The 18,262-nt window shown below is 46.6% G+C and overlaps 1 long non-coding RNA gene, 1 other non-coding gene and 1 pseudogene across 2 annotated transcripts; 1 reads left to right on the top strand and 2 right to left on the bottom strand.

Moving 5' to 3' along the window:
* The first annotated feature begins 9,566 nt into the window (after nt 1-9,566).
* Nucleotides 9,567-10,251, top strand: LOC112809453 (partitioning defective 6 homolog beta pseudogene; annotated as a pseudogene).
* A 2,880-nt stretch (nt 10,252-13,131) lies between these two features.
* Nucleotides 13,132-16,961, bottom strand: LOC112809425 (uncharacterized). The gene is made up of 3 exons (XR_003204583.2): nt 16,580-16,961; nt 14,873-14,976; nt 13,132-13,383 (listed from the first exon to the last, which is right to left on the bottom strand). It is a non-coding gene; the product is annotated as an uncharacterized lncRNA (long non-coding RNA).
* On the bottom strand, nt 13,889-14,018 carry LOC112809494 (small nucleolar RNA SNORA69). The gene has a single exon (XR_003204602.1). It is a non-coding gene; the product is annotated as a small nucleolar RNA SNORA69 (small nucleolar RNA).
* Nucleotides 16,962-18,262: the final 1,301 nt, after the last annotated feature.

Raw genomic sequence — 18,262 nt, 5'->3', positions numbered from 1 at the left:
ATGGAAACAAAATGTTTTAGGCCACTAATTTTGGGGACAGTTTGTCACCCAGCAATAGATAATGGGAAAATGTACTGTCTTTAGTGTGTTTTGAAATGTCAGTGAAAAGCTTTTAAAGCACAAAGCTTTTATTTGAATAAAATGCTACCATGCTGGGACCCCCAAATTCCATACAAAATATATGGTTCTATGCAAATTACAAACATAGGAATGTCACTTTGGTGATTAAAGATAAAAAATGTAAAAATGAAAAAAAAAGATAAAAAAGGCAGCTCACACTAGGGACATATGCTGTTTTGGCACCAGAAAGATAAAAAATGTAAAAATGAAAAAAAAAGATAAAAAAGGCAGCTGACACTAGGGACATATGCTGTTTTGGCACCAGATTTAACCAGACCCTTTAATTTAAAATATGTGAGTTCAGAATACTCCCCTTGGCCCCTAGAAATACCCCTCTGTCGCTGCTCTTTTTTTTTTTAAGATTTTATTTATTTATTTGAGAGAGAGAAAGAGAATGAGAGATAGCACGAGAGGGGAGAGGGTCAGAGGGAGAAGCAGACTCCCTGCTGAGCAGGGAGCCCGATGTGGGACTCGATCCCGGGACCCCAGGTTCATGACCTGAGCCGAAGGCAGTCGCTTAACCAACTGAGCCACCCAGGCGCCCTGTCGCTGCTCTTATAACAGTGTCGGATAATTAACAGTCTGTGTGTCTAACCCCCTGACTAGATCAATGTTTTTCAAACTGTGGATGCAACTTATTAATGGGTTATGAAATGTATTTTTTAACGAAATAGAATAAAATAAAAATGAGTATGTGTTGCACACAAGTGTTAAGTCAAGAAACTTGCAGGTGTGTGTGTGTCTGTGTGTGTCTACTGGACTAGACTGTGAGATCCCAGTACAGTGTCCATGCCTAGCCTGCTCACCACTGTACCCCCAGCAGCCAGCATATGCTATTTGACACATGAGAAAATATTTGTTACTAAAATATTTGTTACATGAGTGAATGTTATTCTTGACATTTCCTATTTGGAGATGAACATCCCCATCTTCTTGGGACCCTTTACTGTTTCCTAATAACGCTGGGCTCCAGGCTTCCACTCCTTCCATAAATTAGGGAGTCTTACAGCAGCTTATTTATTATTCATTCACTTTCAGTCTTTAGTTTTCAGTTTGCTCCTAAATATCCGCACCAGTGTGAGCTTTCTGTTAACTGCCTGCTGAAACAGAAACCGTCCATCCCTCCTCCAAGCCAGTCAAAAGATAAAGAAGGAAGCAAAGGAAGGAAAGGAAGGAAGGAAGAAAGAAAAGGGAAGGGAAGGGGAGGGGAGGGGAAGGGAGGGGAAGGGAAGGGAAGGGGAGAGTGCGGGGGAGGGAAAAGGGAGGAGAAGGGAAGGGAAGGGAAAAGAAGAGAAGAGAAGAGAAGAGAAGAGAAGAGAAGAGAAGAGAAAAGAGAAAGAAGAGGGCGCCTGGGTGGCTCAGTTGGTTAAGCGACTGCCTTTGGCTCAGGTCATGGGCTCAGGTCATGGGCTCAGGTCATGATCCTGGAGTCCCGGGATCGAGTCCCACATCGGGCTCCCCGCTCAGCAGGGAGTCTGCTTCTCCCTCTGACCCTCTTTCCTCTCATGCTCTCTATTTCTCATTCTCTCTCTCTCAAATAAATAAATAAAATCTTTTAAAAAAAAGAGAGAGAAAAGAGAAAGAAGAAAAAATATTGGTACAGATTTACTCCAGAACTCTTAAAGATAAATTGTTACCATTTACTAAGTCCCAACAACAGACCAGGTATTTTTGACATACCATCTCATTTAATTTTCACAGCAAGTCTGTAACACAGCATTAACCTCCACTTCATATGTCCTCAGGGAGGTCAAGTAACTCCCCTAAGTCACCCAGCGGGCCAGTGAAAGGTAGATGATGTAAACCCAGACCTGCCCAGCTCCAAAACTCCATGAACTTTCTGCATTCTTCTGCTGCTCCCACACAATTAACCGAAACACCTACACAGAGGCTTCTACTCAGACCAGACAGCCTACAAATAGTACATTTTGTCTGTCAACCAATGGGGAAACAATCTGTGTAGACACAACCTTAAGATAGGTGTTAATGATGTAGACGTCATCAGTGGACCTCAACAGCTTTGGGTGATTTGTAAACATACCAGGAACTCACTTTCCCATCAGCATGCTTTCTTGAGCACCACACTTTAAAATGCCTGGTTTTTTTAAAAAAAACTTTTTTTTAAGTAATCTCTACATTCAACATGGGGCTCGAACTCACAACCCCGAGATCAAGAGTTGCATGCTCTACCAACTGAGCCAGTCAGGCACCCCTAAAATGCATACTTAATTAATTTCACCCCTAGGCTTAGGTGTTTGGTTGGTTATTTCATTCTATTTTTTTAAAGATTTATTTTTAAGTAATCTCTACCCCCACCGTGGAGATTGAACTCACAATCCTGAGATCAAGAGTTGCATGCTCTACCGACTGGGCCAGCCAGGCACCCCTATTTCATTCTATTTTTAGATAAATGTTTTATTTTCAAATAGTTTTAGATATACAGAAAAGTTGCAAGAATATTACAGAGAGTTCCCATATGTCCCGCATGCAATTTCCCCTATGGTTACTGTATTTTTTAAATGTTTTCAAACAAGGGGGCCTGGGTGGCTCAGTCCATTAAGCGGCTGCCTTTGGCTCAGGTCATGATCCCAGGGTCCTGGGACGGGCTCCCTGCTCAGCGGGGAGTCTGCTTCTCCCATTCCCTCTGCCCCTCCCCCACCCCACTCGGCTCTCTCTCTCTCTCTCTCTCTCTCTCTCTCAAATAAATAAATAAAATCTTTCAAAAAATGCTTTCAAACACAACCACAATAATGAATTGATAGCAATCAAACAAGTTGCCTCTATCATGTGCTGTTTGGAACCCATCAAAATACATGGCTCAGGGGACGCCTGGGTGGCTCAGTCGTTAAGCGACTTCAGCTCAGGTCACAGTCTCAGGGTCCTGGGATTGAGCCCCACGTCGGGCTCCCTGCTCAGCAGGAAGCCTGCTTCTCCCTCTGCCCCTCCCCCTGCTTGTGTGCCCCTCTCTCGCTGTGTCTCTCTCTCTGTCAAATAAATAAATAAAATCTTTAAAAAGAAAATACATGTCTCAGAGGACTCGGATGCCAGGCTGTAGTGTATAAGGCGGCCACGAGGGCTTCTTCCAGAACAAGCAGCTCCAGATAAGAACATGGGACTCATCCCTGAGTCTCTAAAGAGAAGTAACATTTTATTCTAGCTTCAACTTCCAACTGGCCTTGTGGCCCAAACTAAGAATTTGGTCTAAGGTCAAAAGGGTATGTCTTTTTCAAATCCCACAGCTTTCTCTCTTGTTTACTTGACATGTCGTCTTTCCCACATCTCAGTATTCTTGGAAACTTCTGAAAATACACACAGCAAAGCAAACTTAAACAAAAACCAACATAAAGAACTGTAGAAAGCCCTGGGTGAAGAGAAGCAGCCAAAAGAGGACAGAGGCCCAGAGAAGGAAGATATTGCTGGAAGCAACACCAGGCCTCGTGTGCAGGTGTCTTGTTCCCAGCTCGGAGCTGGGGCAGGTCCCCTCTGTTCGTACTGTACTCTCTAGGCACCAGCCCACCCACTGGGCAGTCATGCTTCCATAGGACCCTGCCCTTCATCTATAGTTGACTGATTTTTTTTTTAAGATTTTATTTATTTGACAGAGAGAGCACAAGCAGAGGGAGAGAGAGGGAGAAGCAGGCTCCCCACTGAGCAAGGAGCCCGATGTGGGACTCGATCCCAGGACCCCGGGATCATGACCTGGGCTGAAGGCAGCCGCTTAACCGACTGAGCCACCCAGGCGTCCCTATAGTTGACTGATTCTTGACTGTCAACTCCCTCAGGCTCTTGATCTTGATCAAGATCTCTCTTGATCTTGCTGTTGCGATTCAGAGATTCCCACCCGTTTCTCTCTGGGAAAGAGTGGCTGCCACGTCTGGCTTTGCTCTAAGAGAAACAGGGGAAACAGGTCTGTCAAGAAGGACAAGAGTGAAGTGGACATTCAGAAAGAAGCTGAAAGAAAGGCCCCAGAGGGAGACCAGCCTGGCTTAAGGGCTTTCAAGACCCTGGTTCTCGTTCTTCTCGAAGTCTGGCTGTCCCTTGCCCTTGGGCTCCACAAGACATCTTTGCAGGCTTGTATGAAGGCCCCCACTAAACACACACACAAAAAGGCAACATATGTGAGTGGCTCCATTCTAACCCCGAAAGTTAAGTTTACTTTTCCTGTTCTTTACAAAGAAATTTTTTTCTGATTATAAACACATGTTCCTTGTAGAAATTTTAATTAGCTTTCTTCTCATCATAAAAACATTTTTGTTAGGTCTATACATCCTGAGAAATATAAAATGAAAACTAAATCACTTGTAATGAGATGCATACACATGTTCAACATGTACAGAGATGTTCATAGCAGCTCTATAAAGGCCCAAGCTGGAAACTGTCCAAATGCCTATCAAGAGGAAAATGGGGAAATAAACTGTGTTATAGTCACACGCTGGAACACTTGTGAAAATTGATTAAAGGAAACCTTATCTAAAATGGAGTCAGGGGGGACGCCTGGGTGGCTCAGTCGGTTGAGTGTCTGACTCTTGGTTTCGGCTCAGGTCACGATCTCCCCGTGGTGGGACTAAGCCCCAGGTTGAGCCACACCACGGGCTCTTCGCTCAGGGTGGAGTCCGCTTTGGATCCTTGGTCCTCTCCGTCTCCTTTCCCCTCTGCCCCGCCCTCGTTCTCTCTCTCTCTCAAAATAAATAAACAAAATCTTTAAAAAATAATAAAAATAAAATGGAGTCAGGCGGCCAGAAAGGTGAGCTCCCATGCCCTACCATTCATGGTCAATTGCAGACCCCAACAGGAAGAGATGTACCTTGCATTGCCCACAGGAGGAAGCCTATACTTTACTACCCTAGGAGGAAGAAGAATGATTTTCTCCTTGCCAATGAGCAACTGTCACAACTCAGCCAGTGAAAAGCCACCACACTTTGAATTCCCAGTTTACACCAAAGGACTTTTTGTTTATAACAGCCCCTTCCAACTCTCTCCTTTCCTCTCCAAAAGAGCCTTCATCGTTGTTTGCTGCTTTTGCCTTAGTTTGCATGTCCTGAAATGCAATTCTCTGCTATTCCTGAATAAACTCATTTTTGCTGGTAAAATAAGTTTTATTTTTTTTTAAAGATTTTTATTTATTTACTTGAGAGAGAGAGAGAGCACAAGCGGGGGGAATGGCAGAGGGAGAGGGAGAAGCAGGCTCGCCCTGAGCAGGGAGCCCGATGCAGGGCTCCATCCCAGGACCCCGGGATCATGACCTGAGCTGAAGGCAGACGCTTAACCGACTGAGCCACCCAGGTGCCCCTAACTGAGTTTTATTTTTTTTAAGGTTAATATATTATACAGCAATGAGAATGAATCATCTACAACTGCACGCAATAACAAAATCTCATATGATGGTGAATGAGCAAAAGAAATTAGACACAATAAGGGCAAAGTTAATTATCCCCTTCATATAAAAGGCAAAAATAGGCAAGACTACCCTCTGCCGTTAGATGTTGGGACAGTGGTTACATTCGAGGGTGATTGTGACTGGAAGGGGGCTCAAGGAGGGGCTTCTGGGGGGCGCCTGGGTGGCTCAGTCGTTAAAGCGTCTGCCTTCGGCTCAGGTCATGGTCCCAGGGTCCTGGGGTCGAGCCCCGCATCGGGCTCCCTGCTCGGCGGGAAGCCTGCTTCTCCCTCTCCCACTCCCCCTGCTTGTGTTCCCTCTCTCGCTGTGTCTCTCTCTGTCAAATAAATAAATAAAATCTTTAAAAAAGAAAAAGGAGGGGCTTCTGGGATGCTGATCACGCTCTGTTTCCTGACCTGGATGGTGGTGACACAACTGGATTCACCCTGTGCAAATTCATCAAGCTATACACTTAGAGTAGATACGTGCACCTTTCTTTATGTTATATTTTATTTATTTTTTAAAGATTATTTATTTATTTCAGATTGAGAGTGAGAGAGAGAGAGCATGGGCAGGGGGAGCGGCAGAGAAAGAGGGAGAAGCAGACTCCCTGCTGAGCACAGGGAGCCCGATGCGGGGCTCGATCCCAGGACCCTGAGATCATGACCTGAGCCGAAGGCAGATGTTTCACCGACTGAGCCACCCAGGCGTCCCTGTATATTTTAATAGAATTTTTAAAATAGCCTCTAATTCCAGAATTTTTTTGGGGGGGAGGAAGGCGTTAAATTTTCAACTTTCTCGGGGCGCCTGGGTGGCTCAGTCGTTAAGCGTCATGATCCCGGGGTCCTGGGATCGAGCCCCACATCGGGCTCCTTGCTCCGCGGGGAGCCTGCTTCTCCCTCTCCCGCTCCCCCTGCTTGTGTTCCCTCTCTAGCTGTGTCTCTCTCTGTCAAATAAATAAATAAAATCTTAAAAAAAATTTTTTTTAAACTTTCTCGTTTTCTTTGCTTCTCCTAGGAAATGACTTTGGGTCTGGCCTACGCTGCCCGTCTTTGCTTTTCTAACATTTCCCTCCCTGCTACTTGTTCTGTGCATCTCTGTCTTTCTGGAGCCTCTCTAAACGATCTGTATTATCAGCTCCGCTGGAATCTAAATTATTCAAACTGATCAAGAGAACAGTTGCATTTAAGGGCCGGCTGAGAGCCAAGCCAAGTGCCCGTCTGGCTGCCCCAGCCGGTCTCCGTCAGCAGCCCCAAGTGGCCTCATTAGAGACCGTACTTCAGGTGCCTGCTGGTGTGGCGAAGGAGGGGCTCCTACACGAGGGTGAGTGGTGTGAACCGTGCCATGCCTGATATGCCCCCTTCTCCAGATCCTTTCCCTAGGCCCTCACACTCCAGCTACCTACCCACTGGGCATGTGGGGGGTGGAGCTCACAGTGTGTGCCGCTGGGAACCTGGCTGAGGCCTTCCCCAAGTCCCCTGGCAAGTACTGCCCCATCACTCCTTGTCTACGTGTTAAGGCCCACTGTTTGTACTCCTCTGGCTCACTTGCATGCCTGTTTCCCCCATCATCCACTCACTTGCTCCGTCCGTACATTGCTGGAGCACCTCCTTTGCGTCAGATGCTGGGTTAGGTGAGACAATGAGCAGGGAGCAGGACAGACGCACCCCTATCCTTGCAGAGCCCAGTCTAGTGAGGGAGGCGCATAATGAACCACACACACATTTTCTTCACAGTGACAGTGTGTAGGACACCCACGGGCCGATTTCCGAGGTACTAAGCAGAAGGACCCAGGAGGGGAGAGAGGGGGAGTCAGGGAAGGTCTCTCCGTGGAGTGAGAAGTAGGCTGAGACCTGCAGCACGAATGGGAGTTTCACCAGGTGAAGAGGGAGAACATTCCTTACAGGGAACAGCACGTGGGAAGGCTCTGAGTCAGGGTGGAGCTTGGTGCTCTGGGAGACGAAGAGGCCAGTGTGGCTGGATCCAGCTTAGAGTGAAAAGGGGCTAGGAGCCATGCCATGCTTCTTTGGGGTCGTTTTAAGACTTGCCCCGCGGGTAGTGTGAAGTGGCTCAAAAGGGGAGCGGTGTGCTGAGCAGATCGGTGTCTCAAAAAGCTCACTCTGGCTGGCTGCTGTGCTAGGAAGCCAGGATTTCTCCAACTCGTCGCCCTTGACATTTGGAGTCGGACAATTCTTTGCTTTGGGGGAATGCCCGGTGCGTTGAAGGATGGTTTTTTTGTTTTTAAGATTTTATCTATTTATTTGAGAGAGAGAGCGAGCGAGCACATGAGCAGGGGGAGAGGCAGAGGGAGAAGCAGACTCCCCGCTGAGCAGGGAGCCCGATGCGGGGCTCGATCCCAGGACCCCGAGACCATGACCCGAGCCGAAGGCAGATGCTTAACCAACTGAGCCACCCAGGCACCCCATATTGGAGAATGTTTAGCAGCATCCCTGGCCTCTATCCACTAGCTGTCAGTGGCACCTTCTTTCCCTTTGTCTAAGCAAAGGGGTCTGACATTGTCAAATGTCCTCTGGACAGGGCAGGGAGGGTTCCAGCAGCAAAATCGCTCCCAATGAAGAATGACTGTCAAACCATTTATTTCGGTCAGGCCAATCAGTTTTCTCTGATGAGGGTCTGCCACCGTCCCTCCCTCCGTTCCCAGACATGCACATATGATGGACACAGACACATACACAGGTGCACGTGGCCTTGACCACAGTACTCTTGCAGGTCATACTCGTCTCTGGCTGCCCAAACACCCATCAGGGTTTTGTGTGGGCAGGGGTTTGATGTTCACTTCTCTGGAATGGAACAGGTTCAGTGAAGGGTACGTGGTTAATATTTCACTCTGTTCCATCTGGGTCTCATCGCCACTCCTGCTAACAGCAGCTACCTGGGCAGCTTAAGCACTCAAAATGCTAGTTGCTATTCTTAGCAGGAATGAAAGCTGCAGAGCCTTCTTGAATCTGTACAATGCGAGAACACCTCGTACAACTGATCTTTTACAGACATTTTCAGTCCTTACAAACCCAAGGTAGGTATGATTTTGGCTAAGTCTCCCTCTTCTTTTTGTTTAAAGATTTTATTTATTCATTTGAGACAGAGCACAAGCGGTGGAGAGGGAGAAGCAGGCTGCCTACGGAGCAGGGAGCCCGATGCGGGGCTCGATCCCAGGACCCTGGGATCCTGACCTGAACCGAAGACAGATGCTTAACGACTGAGCCCCCCAGGCGCCCCTCCCCTCTCATTTCTAATACTACCTATGTAAGGTCTGTAGGAAAGCTCCCTCTGCATCAGTGCCACCTTCGCCCTGTGCCAACCTCCCCTGAAGAGTGAGGCTAAGGTATTTTTAAGGCTCCAAAACATCACATCACATGGCTGCCAATTAGACCAAGTCCCTCCGCTTTGGCCCGGGAGAGCATCTATAGCAGGCCAACGCTTACTGCTAGCCACACAGCCGCAGGTCCCAGCTTCCCAGGCTGGCTAGTTGGTATTCTGTAGCCCACTCTTCCGATTTCTGGCCAACCCTGGTCCTTAAGGATTATGGTCATCAGAGCCTGCTAACGGGGTCCTAGGTTAGGGACCCCTGGTGCCATGCCACCCCTACCACTTGCTGCTTCTGCTATGCCCAGCATGGGGTCCCTACAAACTAGATACGGGGTTGCCACCAAACTTGATTCCCCTCCTTTTCTCTTGCTATAGTTTCACCTTCATTCCACAGGTAATTAGGGAACGGTGCCTGACACATCAATGCCCAGTAAATCTAAATTTAGTAAATGCCAAAATGGTCTTTCGATTTCTCTCAACAATTTAAAGATGCAGAAATTTAGTTCACAGGCTCTACAAGACCAGGCAGACCAGTTTGATAACCCCTGGATCAGAGGATTCCTACTTGTATTGAAGACGGGCATTAGTCTGACCCTCGGTCCTGCCGCGTGAGGAGCCCCCTGAGCGGAGCTCTGCGCAGAGACCCGAGCCCAGGCCGCCCCTCCGCAGGTGCCGCGTCCCCAACCCGCGGGCCTTGCACTCACTCCCTGCTCCCTGCGCTCCCGAGGGGCGGCCGGGCCTCAGCATGAACCACAGCCACTGGCACGGGCCGGCCAGCAGCTGCCTGGACACCATGGAGGGGAAGAGCAAGTTTGGAGCTGAATTCACTGGACAGATCAAAACCTGGAAAATTTGGGTTTTACGGATTACTGCGACATGTTCAGAAGATACCCAACATTGACGTTTTAGTAGGCTACACAGACATCCATGGAGACTTACTACCTATAATGATGATAATTATCACAAAGCTCTTTCAATGGCCAATCCACTAGCTTAGGATTTTTATACCAAAAAAAAAAAAAAAAAAGGGAGAAGCAGACTCCAGTGCCTTTGGTACAGACACACTAATAAAGAAGAAAAATGTTTTTAACCAATCTATTGCGTCCTGACAACCATTGAAAAAAGCCACATATAGTCACCAGTATGCCCCAAGACTTCACACCTGTGTCTTCTATTACAGATGTGGATATTCTCCCAGAAACACATCGTAGGGTTCGTCTTTTGACAAATACCGCACTGAGAAACCCTTAGGGTTCTACATCCGGGATGGCTCCACTGTCAGGGTCATACAGCATGGCTTAGAGAAGGTCCCAGGGATTTTTATATGCAGACCAAATCTGGCTCAAAGCACAGGATTATTAGCTGTTAATGATGAAATTTTAGAAGTTAACGGCATAGAAGTTTCAGGGAAGAGTCTTTTTTTTTTTTAAGATTTTATTTATTTATTTGACAGAGAGAGACACAGCGAGAGAGGGAACACAAGCAGGGGGAGTGGGAGAGGGAGAAGCAGGCTTCCCGCCGAGCAGGGAGCCCGATGCGGGGCTCGACCCCAGGACCCTGGGACCATGACCTGAGCCGAAGGCAGATGCTTAACCATCTGAGCCGCCCAGGCGCCCTGTGCTTTTGCTATTTTTGTCTCTAGGGCACTGGATGTTAGCGCACATTCTCATAACTATGAGAGGACCAGATCACTTCCGTTCGAAGTTGCTGTGTATTTAACCTGCTGTGCGGAGCCCAGTTAGCTTTTCCTTTAACTGTATTTTTTAAAAATTCTAATGTGAAGAAGTCTGATTCTGTCCTTTGGTACCTTGGGGACCTCAGCTCCTATGTTCCCTGTATTTTATTTTGATTTTTTAATGTTGTTCCTCTGTTGCTAATTGTTACAAGTAATATTTTCTTTTCTTTTTAAGATTTTATTTATTTGTCAGAGAGAGAGAGAGCACACAAGCAGGGGGAGCGGCAGGCAGAGGGAGAAGCAGACTCCCTGAGTAAGGAGCCTGACGTGGGACTCGATCCCAGGACCCCGGGATCACGACCTGAGCCGAAGGCAGACACTTAACCAAGCCACCCAGGCATCCCACAAGTAATATTTTTAGTGCTGGTTTTTTTTTTTTTTTTCCCCTAGTATCTAAGAAATCAAACCAATTGCCTGTTTGGAGGAGTTGCTTCCTATGTCATAAAGCATTGAAGCCATGCTCCTGAATTAAGAACCTGTAACATTGTTCAAGTTCAAAGCTTGTTCTTCCTATGTCACATTTACAGACTCATTCCATGTGTCTAACTAATGACACAAAAGGCAGTTCCATCAACTGGTAATATGTAAGACTCCCTTAATCTCCTCTAATCCTCATTCCCATCTCATTGGAAATCATGCCTTTTGTTGTTGGTGTGCTTTTATACTCTGCTAATGTATTTGAGTAGTATGAATCATTTTGGATTATAAAACACACCCAGAGACTTTTACACACAGGACAAACTTGGCCACTTTTTTATCGTATTTGGTTTTTCCCTAATGGGATTTCTAGGAACACTGCCTACACTTTATGAAAAAAATATATTCACCTTGGACAGGTAGAGTTTATTGCCATTTATTTTATGAGGCTATTTATTACTTTCCAACGCACCCACTTAGAATTAAGCAAAGGGTAAGGCTGCTTGCTGACTTCTATTCCTCGCCTGATTTCCCTGTACAACATGCACGAGCACTGCAGCAGGCCTAAGTTTCCTGTGGCTTATGGCTACTTCTCGGAGTTACTAATTTCATGGTAGGGCTAGAATGGGTACCTTTTAACAGTTGCATGCTACGGAAACAATTAAGTGCTATTTTCTCTCATGGTAAAGATACAAGGAAGTCTTGAAGGTCACTTAGAATACTTTGTTCACGTTACCACTAGATTACCACTGAACTATCAACTGCACGTTATGTAATACAATGTACTTTTTTGTTGAATTCACCAAGTCCTTCCTCTTCTATACCGCTATTCGTTAATGGCATTCCGGCTTTAACCTTGTGAGGTATAGAAATTTGACTCTAGAACGGCAAAATGTTAACACGTAGGTTAAATTTCATTTATTAAGTGGTGCAGGGGTTCAACAGTAAGTAAAAATCCTTTCACATACTACTTTTTGTTTTTTTAACAATGTTTTAACATCTGAACTTTTCTCTTGGGGGTAAAATACTTCAGAGCTTGACTTTTCGTACAAATTTTAACTATAAAAGTACAGATTTGTATGTATTCATGAAAATGAAAATCAAAGCTGCTAGTGCATTTTAGTTATCCTAAGGGTGGATGTCAGTGGTGTTAAAACTAGATCTCTCATTTAAATTATTGGTGAAATAACTGATTACTAGCCATATTGTAAAACCAATAGATCTTGGTATACAATAAAATGTCAGTTCATTGGTAGTCTGAATCAATTATTTCAAGTGTACCTTAACAGAAATGTCAATGGATTCAGTGTAAAACCTTACAGTACTAATGTCAAGCCTGTGAATTTTGTTCTGTATCCTGAGTAAACTTACTGTAACGTTCTCATGAGCTACCAGCAAAATATATATAATTTTGTGAGCTATGAACTTTCTAATTTTACATGCAATGTTTTTACATGAATGATATTGTTTCAACCATCAACTGTATTTTACAATTTTATTATAAACTGTACATTATCACTAAATGAACTTTGATTTTAAAAATCAAATTAGCTTTAGTTGTAGATTTTTTTACAAATATAGACTTGTAAGAAGACTGGCGTTACAGAACAGCAGCTAAAGATGCTATTTAAGAATGTGCTACCCATTATGAACAAACAATGAATCATGGAACACTGCACCAAAAACTAATGATGTAATATATGGTGATTAATATAACAATAAAAAATTAAAAAAAAAAAAAAAAAGAATGTGCTACCCAGAGGTATGAGGACACACATACTCACTTCCCATAAGGTGTTAAGAGCCATTAGCCACAGGGAGCTTCTTAATTAAAATTAAATAAAAATTCAAGTCCGTTCTTTACTCAAACTCACCACACTTTTTTTTTTTTTTTTTTAAGATTTTATTTATTTGAGAAGAGAGAGCTCGAGCCAGGGGAGGGGCAAGCAGATACCCTGCTCAGTGGGGAGCCCCATCTCAGGACCCTAAGATCATGACCTGGGCCTAAGGCACTGAGCCACCCAGGCACCCCCTAGCCACACTTTACATACTTGCTTGTCAAGGGACATTTCTATCACTGCAGGAAGTTCTGACAGTGCTGTGCATGATCTGACAGGTGGGGAATTCAGTACTTTGCAAATCAGAAACACAATAGTAGTAGAGCCGAGAGGTCTCACATTTATTACTGAACCAACCTACTGGTGCAGGGGCATAGTCAAGAGAGAAAAATCATTTCCATGATAAGACAAGTCTATGGCCAGGTAGGAAGGATGTTTACAGAATGACAGAACACATGATCTTCACGCAGCTTAATTAAATATGTATGCCAATTAGGGGTGTCATCTCATGACGTGTGACGCCTTACAGACCCAGCTTGGTTCTTCTCCAGTGCCTCCTTTTGGAGTTGTACCTGCACAGAAAGAAACTGCAGGTTACAAAGGCGGTCTGACCTCAGTTTCGCTGCCTTCATTCACCACAAACTCTGCCTTGTCAGTACCATAAAATCCTTGGAAGGCAAAGGGTCCCATTTTTCCTTCCTTTAACAGGTTTGGAGCTCTCTTTAGAGAGTAAAAAGTGATTTGCTAGATGTGTTTAAGAACTCGTCAAATCAAATTTTTACCTCAAAATGATTCCAGGCTAGGAAAACACACTGGTTCTTAATCGAGACAGGACGGGTGGGGAAGCTCCCTCCCCTCCCAAGAGTACACCCACCTGCTTTTGATTCAACACACCTGGGGGGTAGACCCAGACACATTTCCATTGAACCCCCCCCTTCTAAACTTCATCAAAATCAACCTATCTACATCATGGGTCACACACATATAAAAGCCCCCACACTAAATTTTACAAGAGATTAACACACCCAATCATTTCAAAATCAAAGCAAGAGCTTTGTAGAGCTAAGGCCACCTCAGAATTGTCCATGTCAGTCGGTCACGACTTTACCCTCATTAAGGCAAAATCAAACATGACTGACAGATTTTCTTTCAGCAGGATAATGTCAGTACTTCCACAGAAGGAAGCACTGTAATTGCAACCTGCTTTCAGTAACTTCAAAAAGTTGCAAGACAGCTGAGGTAATAGAAAAATCAATTGTTGCCAGTTCTCCGGGCTGAGTGTATACTCTTCACCATACACTTTCATTGCGCACAATAACCCGGGAACGGTAAGTCCCACCACCAGATGGGGATGTGACACAGAAGCCTATGTTCATGTCAACACATTAAAAAGGGGCATTACTATGATGTCTGAGGTTCTCAAGAGAAACTCATCAAGCTCGTACAAGGGCTGAGCTCCAAAGTAACCATTTTGCCAAGTGACTCAATGCTCTTTTCTCAGTATTGTTATGAGGCAACACCAGGGGTTTTAAGATCTCATTGCACTTCTAACAGTGAGACATCTCCTATACATATTAATATAAATAATAAAAGCCAGTGTTCAGTATAGGATAAACTAAAGGCAGCAACTAACTGGCCTGTAAGGCGACAGCGTGTGGTGATTTTCACCTGTGTTTTTAACTGGCTAAAAGAATTAAGGAAACAGGCCCCCAATTCACATCTTAGTCTTCACACCAGCAAACTAATCCCACTTAGATCTGTAATTCAATCAAATCAAGAGTTCTATACTGGTGTCAGGGTCTTGCACTCCTCAGCTTCAAAGTCTCTATCTTGCAAAAGGGAGCCAATGCTGGGCTGCTGTCCAGAAACACTGAGGAAGCGCGTTAAAAGAACCACCACAGGGCAATCCTCTCGGGTCCCCTCCCTCCTCGGAAGCTTCGTACTATCACTTCGCTATCGCCCGATAAACCTTGCTTTGCTGCCCACCAAAAAATAAATTAATTAATTAAAAAAATAAAGTAGCAACCACAAAAACAAGCAGGTGGTTGTGGGGGTCCTTACCTGATCTTATTACCAGTTTTCATCCGAATCCACTGGGGAATGGGACGATTCTGCTTTTGTTTCTTGGCCAGGAATCGCTTGATTCTGAAAGTCTTGTGAGAAGACTAGGAAGGAAACGTAATCAATTTAGACAGCAGCACCAGAGCTTGCTCCACTGATCCGAAGTCAGGAACGCCCTCAATCCACAAACATTTGAATGCTTCATCTATACCAAGAACAACCTCAATGCCAAACCCATCATGCCCTTTGCTGTTCCTCACAACTTCTGGAGGCAGATACCATAATCCCCATTGTTCGAATAAAAATCAGCGATAAAAGTCAGGCAAGTAAGTAACCTACTACTAATGCGCAGAGCTGGGATTCAAACCCAGGTCATCTATGCTTCCAAGGCTAGGGTACCTTCCCATCTTCCCTTCCCTGCTGTCACCCCAGGACCCAGCGGACCACTGGGGATGGCTGGGGAACTTGGTTTTCACAAAAGAACCCAGCTTTTTGTCAACCAGAACAATCTAGCACTTGCGAGTCAATGAGTCTCGGCGCACTATGTAAAACAGGGGTAGCTAACGACATGGAGAGCGCGTGCGCCAGAGCGAGGGGGAGGGGCAGGAGAGACAGTTCCCCAGCGGAGCCGATTCCTCGTTGAGGGCGGAGCCAGATGCAGGCCTGGATCCCAGGACCCTGAGATCATGACCGGAGCCGAAATCAAAGACTGGGCCGCTTGAACAACCGAGCCACCCAGGCACCCCCATCACTGACCATTTTGGTATAAATTCTCCTGTACTTAAAATATCGTTTTCAAGGACGACTTTCCCAATTTCTCATTTCATTTTTTGGTTTTAAGAACTTGGGTCATCCAAGTCCAACCCCAGCCACTCCCGCTCAAGTTTGGGGGACAACCCAGAAATGGCAGGTAGTCTCAAGCCTGGCCAACGTGGTCCGACACACCCTTGCACCTTGCATAATAGGGGCCCATTACAAAGAAGGCGAAGACTACACTCCTCTCTCCCAGCTCACCGTAGCAGTTGTAAATTTCCTGCCAACTAAAAAAACCAGATACCGATCCTCTCCACACCTAGAAGCATATAGCAATTTTAATTTCTCAGAAAACGATCACAGGTTAAAACCCACGACCATAACTGTCCGCAGCTTGCATTTTACGAAGAACGCCCGAATGGCATATTGATCCACACCGCAGCACCCCTCCTTCCAGGTGCTTCCACGGGGAGATGCCCAAGTCCCTAACAAAGGACTAACAAGTTCTGTAAGCTCATAACGTGGTGTGATCCTGGCCGCCAACTTAAAAAAATCTTCCGAAAACCAGCAGACCCCATTCCCTTCTCGATGCCCGGCGCGCGTGGCGGCCACGGTTTCTGCAGTGGACCCCCCCCCTCCCCGACTTCTCTCCCTGCCCCAGAATCACAGTTCGCTCCAGAAGGGCGAAGGGCAGCGGGAACCCCTGCTAGCCTGGGCGGCGCACAAAGCACCACCCCTCCGACCTCGCACGGCCAGCTCAGCCGGCCCCTCCTCGAACGCCTGCTAGCTCCCCGCTAGGCCCGCGGACCGGAGCGGTGGCCGAACTCGACCTTCCCTGGAAAAAGGCTTCTAAAAGGCGCCCGCACCTCGACGCAGTGTGCGGCGCCAGCGAGCTCGCAGGGGCCTCAGGTCTCGGGAAACCACCCCGGAGCCGATGGTAACGGATGCACTTACCATGGCGAGAAGCAGCCAGCCACGCAGAGCAGGATGGCGGCGAAAAAGAGAGAGGAGGAAGAGGGCGGAAGGACGTATTTAGGAGACGCCGCCGAGGGCGGAGCTTAGAAGATTGTGCCAGAGGCCCAAGGCCGCGGGTGGCGGCCCCCACTCCGCCCCCCGCGCGCGCCCGCGCTCCTGTGGGAACTTGGCAAACCGGACCGTCCGGGAGAAATGGAATTGGCTTTGCAGCGCTTCCGTAAGTGCGTCCCTCAGGAGCCGGTCAGTGTGCCACGGGCGCCGTGCTTCGTGGGTGAGGCACCCAGCCCGCGGTAGATCCCGAAGTGGTAACCCTTCCCGAAGGCAGCGGGAGCCGAGCGGGCGGGGCTGACTCCCAGGACGGGCAGCGGAGACGTCACGTCCGAGTGCAAGGGACTTCGGGCCTGGGCTCCGGAGGGAGTGGCCCGAGGGCTAACCTCCGCAGGGGTGGGCCGGCGGCGCCCGTCTCGGTCCTGTCTCGACCTCGAGAAGTCGTTCCGACCTGGCTGGGCCGTGCTGGACGGGAAGGGATGGTGATGCTGGAGGAAGCAGGAGAGGGCGGCGGGGGCTGCGCTAGGAGGGTCCGGTAAGCCTAGGCAAGAGGTGGCTAATCGAGGTCTAAGCTGAGAAAGTTCGGGACAACCTTTTCCTTGGCTGCTAGGAATCCCAGGCTTCTAGCCCACTTTGCAAAAATGTATAGGAATTAATGGCATACGTTTTGGATGTTAATGATCCCCGTTTTCATGTTTTTCTTCTCCACATTTAAAAACAAAAACCTCTCTGTATCTTTGCAGTCACCTGAAGCAGTTTTTGCACCAGTAGATTAAGGTAAGGGTTTTTAATGGTCCAAATGGTCCATGTATAGAACTCACAGAATACATGAACTTGGATGCGGAAAAAAAATCACAACTTCGTTTTTATCGAACTGTCTGAAATTTAGTGCTCTCTTTATTTACAAACGTAAGCAGCAAACTGTAGTGGCATTAACAGTACCTATGACTTTGTCACCAATAGAAATCAAAGATGGTTTCATATCACACTGCAGTTGACGCAGACGTCTTGAAATATCATTTATACATTCATCACTTCTTTGAAATTACGGTACAGTTGACCCTTGAACAACATGGGTTTGAACTGCATGGGTCCACTTATAGGTGGATTTTTTCGATTAATACAGTACAATATTATAAATGTGTTTTCCTTATGATTTTCTTTTTTTTTTTTTTAAGATTTTATTTATTTATTTGACAGAGAGAGCACAAGCAGGGGGAGCCGCAGAGGGAGAGGGAGAAGCAGGCTCCCCATTGAACAGGGAGCCCAATGTGGGGCTCGATCCCAGGACCATGGGATCATGACCTGAGCGGAAGGCAGATAGATGCTTAACCGACTGAGCCACCCAGGCGCCCCCCCCCTTTTTTTTTTGAGAGAGAGAGCAGGAGAGGGGAGCAGATGTGCAGAGAGAGAAGGAAGGAGAGAGAATCTTAACCAGGCTCCAGGCCCAGCACGGAGCCCATCAGAGGGCTTGATCTCACAAACCTGAGATCATGACCTGAGCCGAAATCAAACTGACTGAGAGCCACCCAGTTGCCCCCTCATGATTTTCTTAATAACCTTTTCTCTAGCTTACTTTGTTGTAAGGATACAGTATATAATATGTATACTGTA

Source organism: Callorhinus ursinus, unplaced genomic scaffold, assembly GCF_003265705.2.
Source record: "Callorhinus ursinus isolate GAN/ISIS: 27379988/994484 unplaced genomic scaffold, GSC_fseal_2.0 scaffold33, whole genome shotgun sequence".
NCBI classification, from domain to species: domain Eukaryota; kingdom Metazoa; phylum Chordata; class Mammalia; order Carnivora; family Otariidae; genus Callorhinus; species Callorhinus ursinus.
This window is presented reverse-complemented; position numbering and strand designations above follow the sequence as displayed.